General features: G+C 35.0%; 1 long non-coding RNA gene across 1 annotated transcript; it reads left to right on the top strand.

Annotated features, from left to right (window-relative positions):
• The first annotated feature begins 2,146 nt into the window (after positions 1–2,146).
• LOC107774358 (uncharacterized) lies at positions 2,147–4,688 on the top strand. The gene is made up of 3 exons (XR_001645477.2): positions 2,147–2,366; positions 2,464–2,490; positions 4,112–4,688. It is a non-coding gene; the product is annotated as an uncharacterized LOC107774358 (long non-coding RNA).
• Positions 4,689–9,726: the final 5,038 nt, after the last annotated feature.

The raw sequence follows: 9,726 nt of genomic DNA on the forward strand, positions 1-9,726 counted from the left end.
CTACTTGGAGAATAAAACTAGACATAGGATTAACTTCTATGAACTTTCAATCCTACCACGACTAAAATCCTCATAAATTAGTATGTTATTCGTTTCTCTTTATTCACCAAAACAAATTGGGTCAAAAAATTATATGAAACCTAATTTTATTCTTATCAAATTAATTTTATATAATCCATAGAAAAAATCTAACTTTTCTATCTTCACAAACCAAAAAATTCAAATTTGTTAGTTTGGTTATTAGAAGCATTTCTATTTTGAGTGGACTACTTAAGACTCTTGCTTTTATAGGACGTCATGTCAAGCATGCATAATAATTTTGACTTTTAATCAACTGAAATTTGTAATAATTTGATTCGGCCGGTTATTTATAACTTTGGATTGTGTATGTGGCTATTAATTTTTCCCAACCGTCATTACTGAGCTTATTAGGATGAAGATATTAGACATTAAAGTTATTCAAGAAACTAAATTTATAGTTGGAAAAGGAATTTGACATGCCAATATATATCAATGGTGTTTAGCTCAAATTCGTTCTACCTCGACATTCATCAAACTCACCTAACTAGACACTTCTCTAAATGATAATAGTTGTGCTAAACTATATTTAATAAAAAATACACCGGATAGCACGAGATACAACTCTTTAATGATTAATACTGAATAATTATATATGAGGCACATATAACTGGTCGAGAAATTTCTCTATACTGGTCTATAATAATTACGGTACCTTTAGGATACACATCGATTGATCAGATAATTTGCAAAAATTTATACATAGCTTTTGACTCAACGTGAGAGCATCACACATTATGGAATTAAATGTTCGTGCATTTTGAGCTTTTCAATTATTCACGTAATAAAATTTATAAATGAAGTAATATAGTAGGAGTGAACTAACAGTACCATGAAATAAATGCTTCTATTTGTTTCTTCTAGAAAAATATAGTAAGCAGATATAAAATACTATAGAAAAACAATATATAAAATATATTTTCTATATAAAAGTTTGTTCGGTTCGGTTCTATAAATTTTTGGTTTCTTTTTATAGAAAAAAAAACCTACCCAAATTATTCTATATGGTTCTGAATTTATATTAGAAACCTACGGCCTGTTCTTTTAAAAAAATATGCTTTTAAGGATAATCTACTATATTTTGTTGTTGTAAAAAGATATATTGACACATTGGTCAAAATGTAGTAATATTTAGGACTTTAATAGTCTAATTTAATAATTTGAACTTTGAAGTAACTTTACCCTCTTTAGATTAAAATACCAGCGCTCAAATCTCAAATAAATATTATTTCGTAGCACTTTGTAACTCATAGTCTGTGTAATTGTAAATACTAGGATCTTAGTCTATTGCATTAAATTATACTTTATGAATTGTCCACCTTTTAAATAATACAAATTTTTAGTATAACTTTATTATGAAGATAGTTTATATATATAATTATTCTTCTTTGTTGTATTAGATGGCTTTTATTATTTGTGGCATGAGTCCATGTCATGAAAAATCCTGCGATTTTTGATTAGTTAAAACGCGTAAAAGATGTGAAATTACATTGCATAATTAGACTTTCTTCATCTTAATTATCACAACCAGAACAATGCCAACATGCCTAAGGAAATGTCTAATATCGTAGGACAATGTTGTGCTTTGAACAACACGAAGAATTATATCAATTATTGTAAGTTGGCATTGGTAGCTGAGTGTCGATATTGTATTCTCCATTGTGATGATGAAGAGGAATTTTGTAGAATATGATGATCAAGTTCCGCACGAGAGAGGAGAATCAGCTTATGATATTCTAATTACTAATTAATAGAGTGTATATGACTTGTTTTTTGTGAATGTATTATTGATTTAATATGATTAAGTTCCGCTAATTTGCTTGATAACTCGTTTTAATTAATCTTCTTCGCCATACTTAGCGAATTTAAATTTTATTACATATATTATTATTATAGGAAATCGCCAACTTTGTGAATCAAGATAGAAACATATTTTCCTTTCTACTAGAGGGTACAATAGTGTTATAATACCAACTGATTATAATGAATAGTTGAAAGTTTATTATTTTAAATACACATGCAACATATATTTAGAGACCAGTAGAAATAGAAAAACATATACCTCAATGTTTACAAACTGAGTAGGACCACCAAACCCGAACCGGTTCAAAGATACAAAAGGCGAAGAAGAAGAAATCCAATGCAAATACAAAAAAGGCTAATCTTTTCAATCAAATTGATGGTAATAGCGATGCAGAATCGTTTATCCTTTCCAGATGCCCCCAACAGAAGAAGAAGAAGAAGAAGAAGAAGAAGAAGAAATCAGTACCTCATTCATATTTGCAAAGGTATTTTTCTCGTTTTTGGTTCTGCTCTGTGTTTATGTTTACGCACGTGGATTTGGATACTTGTTCTATGCTAACCCTACAATTCTTTAAATTTCAGGGAAGTAATACTATGGACATTGATCAGGTGAGTTTTAATTGTTGTTGGTTTAACGACTTTGAAGATTCTACAACAAGTTCCTAGTATGTAAAGAAGACAGTTATACTCTCTGACAGTAATTATTTCTGTGACTGAGAAATTACTCGAATCATAGCAGTACTACTTATATAAAAACAATCACCAGATCAGAGCTAAAACTTTACTTTGAAATTCCACAAGTATTCCTTATTTGGAACACTTCCCGGACCCCGCGCATAGCGGCAACATAGTGCAGCGGGCTGCCCTTTTTTATTACTTATTTGGAACAACAATTGTGGTCCGGCCCTTCCCCAGACCCACGCATAGGCGGAGCTTAGTGCAACGGGCAACCCTTTTTTTATTCCTTATTTGGAATAACAATTGTGGTCCGGCCCTTAATTCCCTAGACCCCGCGCATAGCTTAGTGCACCGGGCTGCCTTTTTTTATTCCTTATTTGGAATAACAGTTGTGGTCCGACCCTTCTCCAGACCCACGCATAGGCGGAGCTTATTGCACCGGATTATCCTTTTTTATTCCTTATTTGGAACAACAGTTATTGTAATCATTGGGCGGCCTTCTCAACTAATTCAAAGGTTAGTTGTAGAAGTTGTGCTTGAAAACTTGTTTTGAACTCTGGTCGCTGTAGCTTTCTTTTTATATATTTGTTCTTGGTTTTCTCTATGTATATATATGAGCTCGAAAGATTTAACATCTTCAACTAGTGAACTACTAAAGCGTTCCAAGAGGAAATAGTTATGGAGATCTTCCGCAGGTTATCCGTGCGGTCTCTTCAACGGCTCAAATGTGTTTCAACATTCTGGAAGGCATTAATCTTTGATTATTACTTTAAGATGAAGCATCTCAATCGTGCCAAGAAGGGTCAAAAATCCCAAAAACTTCTTGTTGCCCAATACGCGGGGGGGTGATGCGGTTGAATTCTCTTGTTTTTTTTATCGCCGGTTCAAGTGGTTGCGGATGAACAAAAACTTGATTTGCCTACAAACTGCAAATCACATTACCACATAAGTTTGTTGTTATGATGGATTGGTTCTTCTCGTAACTTGTGATAGACTTGGCATACACCTTTTGCTCTGGAACCCCTCCACAAGAGAATCAATAGTAGTTCCCTATCTAGAATATAAACGACATGATTGTGTTTTTGGATTGGGATATGACACAACTAGGGATGACTATAAGATCCTTGCGGTTGACTTGAATAAAAATTGTTCTGACAAAGTATCCGGTGAAATTCTCGCGCTAAAAAGTTGTTCATGAAGGAAAATTGGTAAATATCCTACTTGTATTCGCCGTTCGTCGACCTACTATTCTGATTCATTGAAAGCTCAAAACTCCTTTGGACAGAGCTGCTTAAAAGATTGACTGCTCTGCTCTCCCATTTGACATTATACCTCTCTCTGTATAATGCTTTTCAGTATTATAATACATATAGCTATATAAAATAATTCAATACATGGTATTGGTAAACTTGTTTCTTAGGACTTCCAAAACTTTCTTGTGTTACTGATGTTGGGCCAAAATGCTATACTTTTAGTACATTACTCTCCTTACATGTTAGTTTAGTAGTTATTTGTGCGACATTTGAGCTAAATTATGTTATTTTATGTGTAGGGGTATTAGAAGAGAAAGACGAGTGAAGGTTGCACAAAAAGAGGACGAAAATGCAAGAAAAGAGCACAAAAATGCCAAGTACCCAAACCGCGCTACAGGCCAGGCTTCGCGAGGTCTATAGCCAGCTTGACCGCGCTACAGACCAGGATTCGCGAGTTCTATAGCCAGGTTGACCGCGCTATAAGCCTCGCTTCGCGAGGTCTATAGCCCGGTAATTAAAAGTCGCTGGTTAAAAGTCTCTAACCCGGATTTGGACTCAAGAACTTCAACCCTAGCTTATAAATACTCCCTAAACATGTCTATTTAGTCTAAGAGAAAGGGAGGACGTTTTTTTAGAGCAAATTCAACCAAAAGGGAGATATTGTTTAGAGGGTATTCGACCTATGGAGGCAATAACACACTAGGAACAAGGCGGAGAATTCTTCTATGAGTTTTTCACTTTCTTTTTCCTATTTCCACTATTGGTTATGAATTCTTGTATTGTAATTTTGCATACTATTATGAATATCTAATTTGTTATCTAGAGTTTTAATAAAACCTTTTGTAAGATGAATTCTTGTTATATTTTTATATAATTGAGCCGTTGTATTTCTCTACATATTCAACTACGTGTTTATTGTTGTTGATTGAATGACCATCAATTGACTGTGCCTATTTAGTGTATATATTGCTCGAGAGAGAGTACACATTTAGGTAGTTGTTGAACACATCACTCCTAACGTATGTGAGAGAACAATACGGAGGGTTTAACAGCGGGATTAGAGATAATGAAACCTTGGTGTGATCATAGTGAGCGGTGAATTAGTGCCAGCTAGCGTAGTTCGAGAGAATGCATCTAGTAAATTGTGGTAGTTTCTCGAGAGAGAGAGCTACGACACCCAAAGTACTCACGATCGGTAGAGAATACTTAGGCGAAATTATAGAAGACGTAACAGGAAGGATTCCGACAATTGGGGAAATCATAACTCTAGACCTCCTTAATCTTTTCTCCAACCCTTAATATCTTTAGTTGTTAATCTACTACTTTAATTTGTTAGTTAATTAGAAATAATAATCTTAATATTTATAATTTAGGAATTGTTCAAACTTGTCTTCTTAATGATAGTGACCAATTGTAGCTAAACCTTAGTTCTCTGTGGGATTTGACTCCGGGCACTTAGATCGGATTATATTTGCAGCGACCGCTTATCCTTTTTAGGACTAGAGTTGGGCATGGTCAGTTACTAGTTTTTTCGGCACGTGCACGTACGACAAGCCATGTAAAATACAATTCTGTAAGCTAATTTCATTAAACAAAGCGTTGAATTAATAAATAACTAAACATGAAAGAATAAGATATAAGTTTTGATAAATGATCGATGTGGATTGTCGTATAATGACTTGTTTGTCAAGATCAATACGATCGGAAATTGTCTGAACCCACCAAGATGATCAATCAAAATCTAATGAAATACCTGTGATTTTTTACGTATTTTAATTTTATGAGGTTATTTGCAATGAAGTCTCACCTATTACACTTCATTACAAATGATGTTTATTGGTGTATGTTCTTTTCATCCATTTTGGTTGGTCTGTCATTACCAAACTCAATATCTTTCTTGAAAGTGCAACATAAAGTTGGCTATATGAAAAAGCAAGTTGTGGTAGATATAATCCAACATTGAAAATAGTTTGATCAGTGTACTTTATTTTGTCGTCATTATAAAGGGGTGGCAAATGGGAGGGTCGGGTCGGATTTGAGCGGGTCGAAAACGGGTAATTCAAAAAATGGATAAATTATTCGACTCCGCCCATATTTAATACAGATAAAAAAATGGGTTACCCGGTGAATAATATGGATCCATATTATCCATGGTTTCTTGAATATTATCACTTTTGGTAGAATTCTTAGTCTCCCAAACTTGAGAAACCCCTAATTTGAGGCTTTATAAATGTAAAAGTTAAACCCATTAGTTATCCATTGGTTATCCATTTTTTAAATGGATAATATGGTTTTTATCCGTATTCGACCTGTTTTTTAAAAGTTCATTATTCAACCCATTTTTAATGAATATATAATATGTGTGGATAACTGTTTTCTTTTAACAATTTGCAAACCTCTAAATTTACAATCATAAACTTACATGAGATTTTTTTTTGAACAAATTTGAAAGTATATCTATCAAAATTCTAGGGAAGAAAGAATTTTTGAGATAAATCCATGCGTGATAGCGAAAAGTGGTACGAAGTAAAAGAATGAGTAGAGTAAAAAACGTAAAACCCAATCTTGTTGTCACTTTCTTTTTGATATAATGGATGAAGAAGAGGAACTAGTCTCCACAAAATACAAACATGAAAAAGTGTAAAAAGAAGTCATGGAAGAATGCCAGCCAAAACATACTTCTCATTACTTTCTTGATTTTGAATGAAATTCGAGCTATTTAGTGCACAAACAAAGAGATTAGAGATGTAATGATAATATATGGCAAACTTGGCCAACCACTGCATATTGCAGATGAAAAATCTGCAGTTGGATTCAACAAAATCCTAAGCTTAAATCAAACAATGAGCTAAGCGTGAAACACCCAATGAAACATAACTATCAAGAACAGAGACAAGTGAGGCTTGCTCAGTTGATAAAAGCACTTCCACCTACGACCGTTTGCTCCTGGGTTTGAGTCACGCTGGAGGGGAAGTGTGAAAACACTATAGATTCTCCTAATTTGGGAGGGGTTTTAAAAAAAAAAAAAAAAAAACTAACAAGAACACATGCAACAACATGAAAAGAACATCATTTAAGAATTCAGAAGCTGGTCTTAATTTAAACAATGAGCCGCCCTACAAAATATAACAAGAACACACACAGCAATGTCTTCTATATGGTTGGTGCACCTTAAAGCTTGTCACGAGGAGCAGAGGCGTAACCAGAAATTTCGTCGAGGGTGTTCAAACTTTAAATAAGTTGATAATTAATTTTTTTTTTGTCGGTGAGTGGTGTACTAATTATTTTTGTAGAACTTGACTTTTACATTATAAAATTTGTTTAAGAAGTAACCTTTAGTTAAAAAATTACTTTTAAGATTAGTTATTTATTTCTACATAAATTTTAAGTTTTAAGAGTTATTTTATTAGGGAATTATTTAGATTGTAAAAGAATCAAATAGACCAAACATGATGGTCTATGTTAGTTTTGGCAAAGAAAATGGGCAGAACTTTGAATCCGTGAACAATACGTCACTTACTTTGAATACTCTGGGCCACTGGACTGCCACACTCAATTGTGTTAAGAGTGTACAAACTATAATATATAACCATATAAAATAGTTTTTAATTTATAGATGCGATATTACCACCATTCCATAGGGTGGCTACGCCATTTACGAGGAGTTCCTGCTGGTACATTTCTTTGTCTTTTATCCACTGGTCGCGAGAGCTGCTGAACTGAATCATTTTGTAGACTCCTACACAGTCCGTGTCCTGCATCAACCACAATGGAAGTTCCAATTAGGTATCTAGCGTACAGCAAACACATGCAAAAATGGGTGAGGATCCAATAAAAGACTATTACACTGAAGATGCAGTTTTTTTTGGGTCAGGTAAGATGATTTTTATTAAGAAACTTCAAAAGGAGTATCTGTGTACAATAAAAATCGGTCTCAGATGATTGGTAAATTAGGAAGCAACGCATGTCAATCAGTAGTGATTCAATCATGTTCACACCGGATACAAACTTGTGGCCGGATAAGATGTTGACACCGGATATAAACCTGTGGTCATATAAGAAGCAATTCAATATATGACCGTTACAGAAATATTATAGAAGACTCCAAGATTCCTCCCATCTTTATTAGGTTTTATTACCCTTTATTATTCTTTATTACTTTTTTATAACCTTTTATTGTAGTATTAATATTGGTAATCAATTGGTAGGTCATACACCCCATAACTCTAGTATAAATAGAGGCTTTCATTCTATTGTAAGACATCAAGAAATACTAATAGCAAAAGACAAATAATCTCTCTCAAGTTTTATACAAGTGTTGTCGAGATTTTTCATTTATCCTGGTGGGAACGTTTTAAAGACCAGACTTGTATTTTCTTCAACTATTCTTATTTTAATCGCTTTTGTAATGATCAGACTTGTCATTTTAAGAATTAACATCCCGTTCAGTGACTTAAGGTCTCGAGAAGCCTCGCAATATATTTTATGACCCGCATGTGTGGTCGAGTTTGATTTACGGATGATTCAGAGAGATTTGAGACACTTAGTCCCTAAGACGGAAGCTTAAGTCTTAGGATTTTGATCGTAGTCGGAACTGTATGAAGACGACTCCGGAATGGAGTTCTGTCGGTTCTATTAGCTCCGTTGAGTAATTTTGGACTTAGGAGCGTGTCCGGACTGTAAATCTAAGGTCTGTAGCCAATTTAGGCTTGAAATGGCGAAAGTCGAATTTTTGGAGAATTGGACCGAAAATAGACTTTTTGATATCGGGGTCGGAATCTGATTTCGAAAGTTGGAATAGGTCCATAATGTCAATTATGACTTGTGTGCAAAATTTGAAGTCATTCCGGATTGATTTGATGTATTTCGGCACAAGTTATAGAAATTAAAAGTTCAAAGTTCATAGATTTTGATTTGGGGTGCGATTCATCGTTTTGATGTTGTTTGAGGTGATTTGAGAATTAGACTAAGTTCGTATGATGTTTTGGGACTTGATGGTATGTTTGGTTGAGGTCCCGAGGGGCTCAGGTGTGTTTCGGGGTGGTTTCGGACCAAATTGGAGATGTTTGGACTGCTGTTGCTGAAGTCTAGTTTCCTTCTTCGCGAACGCGAAGGGAGTCCCGTGTTCGCGAAGAGGAATTTGAGGGACTGATGGTTTGGCCTTCGTGAACGCGAAGCTGTGGACGCGAACGCGAACGCGAAGAAGGAGTAGGGCAAGCCTTCGTGAACGCGGTCCAGGCAACGCGAACGCGAAGAAGAAAGAAAGATTGGGGCCTGGGGTCGTTTAGCCTTCGCGAACGCGAAGGAGTTGGTCAGCTGGTCATCACGAACGCGACAAGGAGTTCGCGAACGCGAAGAGTAAATGATGGGGCAGAAACAGTTGCCCTTCGCGAACGCGACGAGAAGGTCGCGAGCGCGATGAAGGATTTGAGGCAGTCGGGTATTGGCCTTCACGAACATGAAGCAGAGGTCACGAGCGAAGAAGTCATATTTGGGCAGAATTAAAAGTCCTAAAAATGGGGGTTTGAGTTCATAACTCAAAATTTAATTTGGAGCTCGGTAGAAGGCGATTTTTGGAGAGATTCTTGCGTGGGTGTTTGGGGTAAGTGATTCTTATCCAGTTTTGATTAATTTTCATGATTATGTCTTTAAATCCATCATTTAATTCGGATTTAATGGAGAAAAAATCAAGATTTTTGTAAAATCTTCCAAACACGAAAATTTAAGATTTGGAAGTCGAGTTGTTATTGGAATTCGATAAAATTGCTATGGTTGAACTCGTATCGGAATGGGTGTTCGGATTTCATGAAAATTATGTCAGGTTCCGATATGCGAGTCCCGCGTTGACTTTTGTTAACTTTTTGGAATAAATTTTTAAGTCGACGTATTATTATTCGGAATTGTTTCCGATGAA

This window comes from Nicotiana tabacum, chromosome 9 (assembly GCF_000715075.1).
Source record: "Nicotiana tabacum cultivar K326 chromosome 9, ASM71507v2, whole genome shotgun sequence".
NCBI lineage: Eukaryota > Viridiplantae > Streptophyta > Magnoliopsida > Solanales > Solanaceae > Nicotiana > Nicotiana tabacum.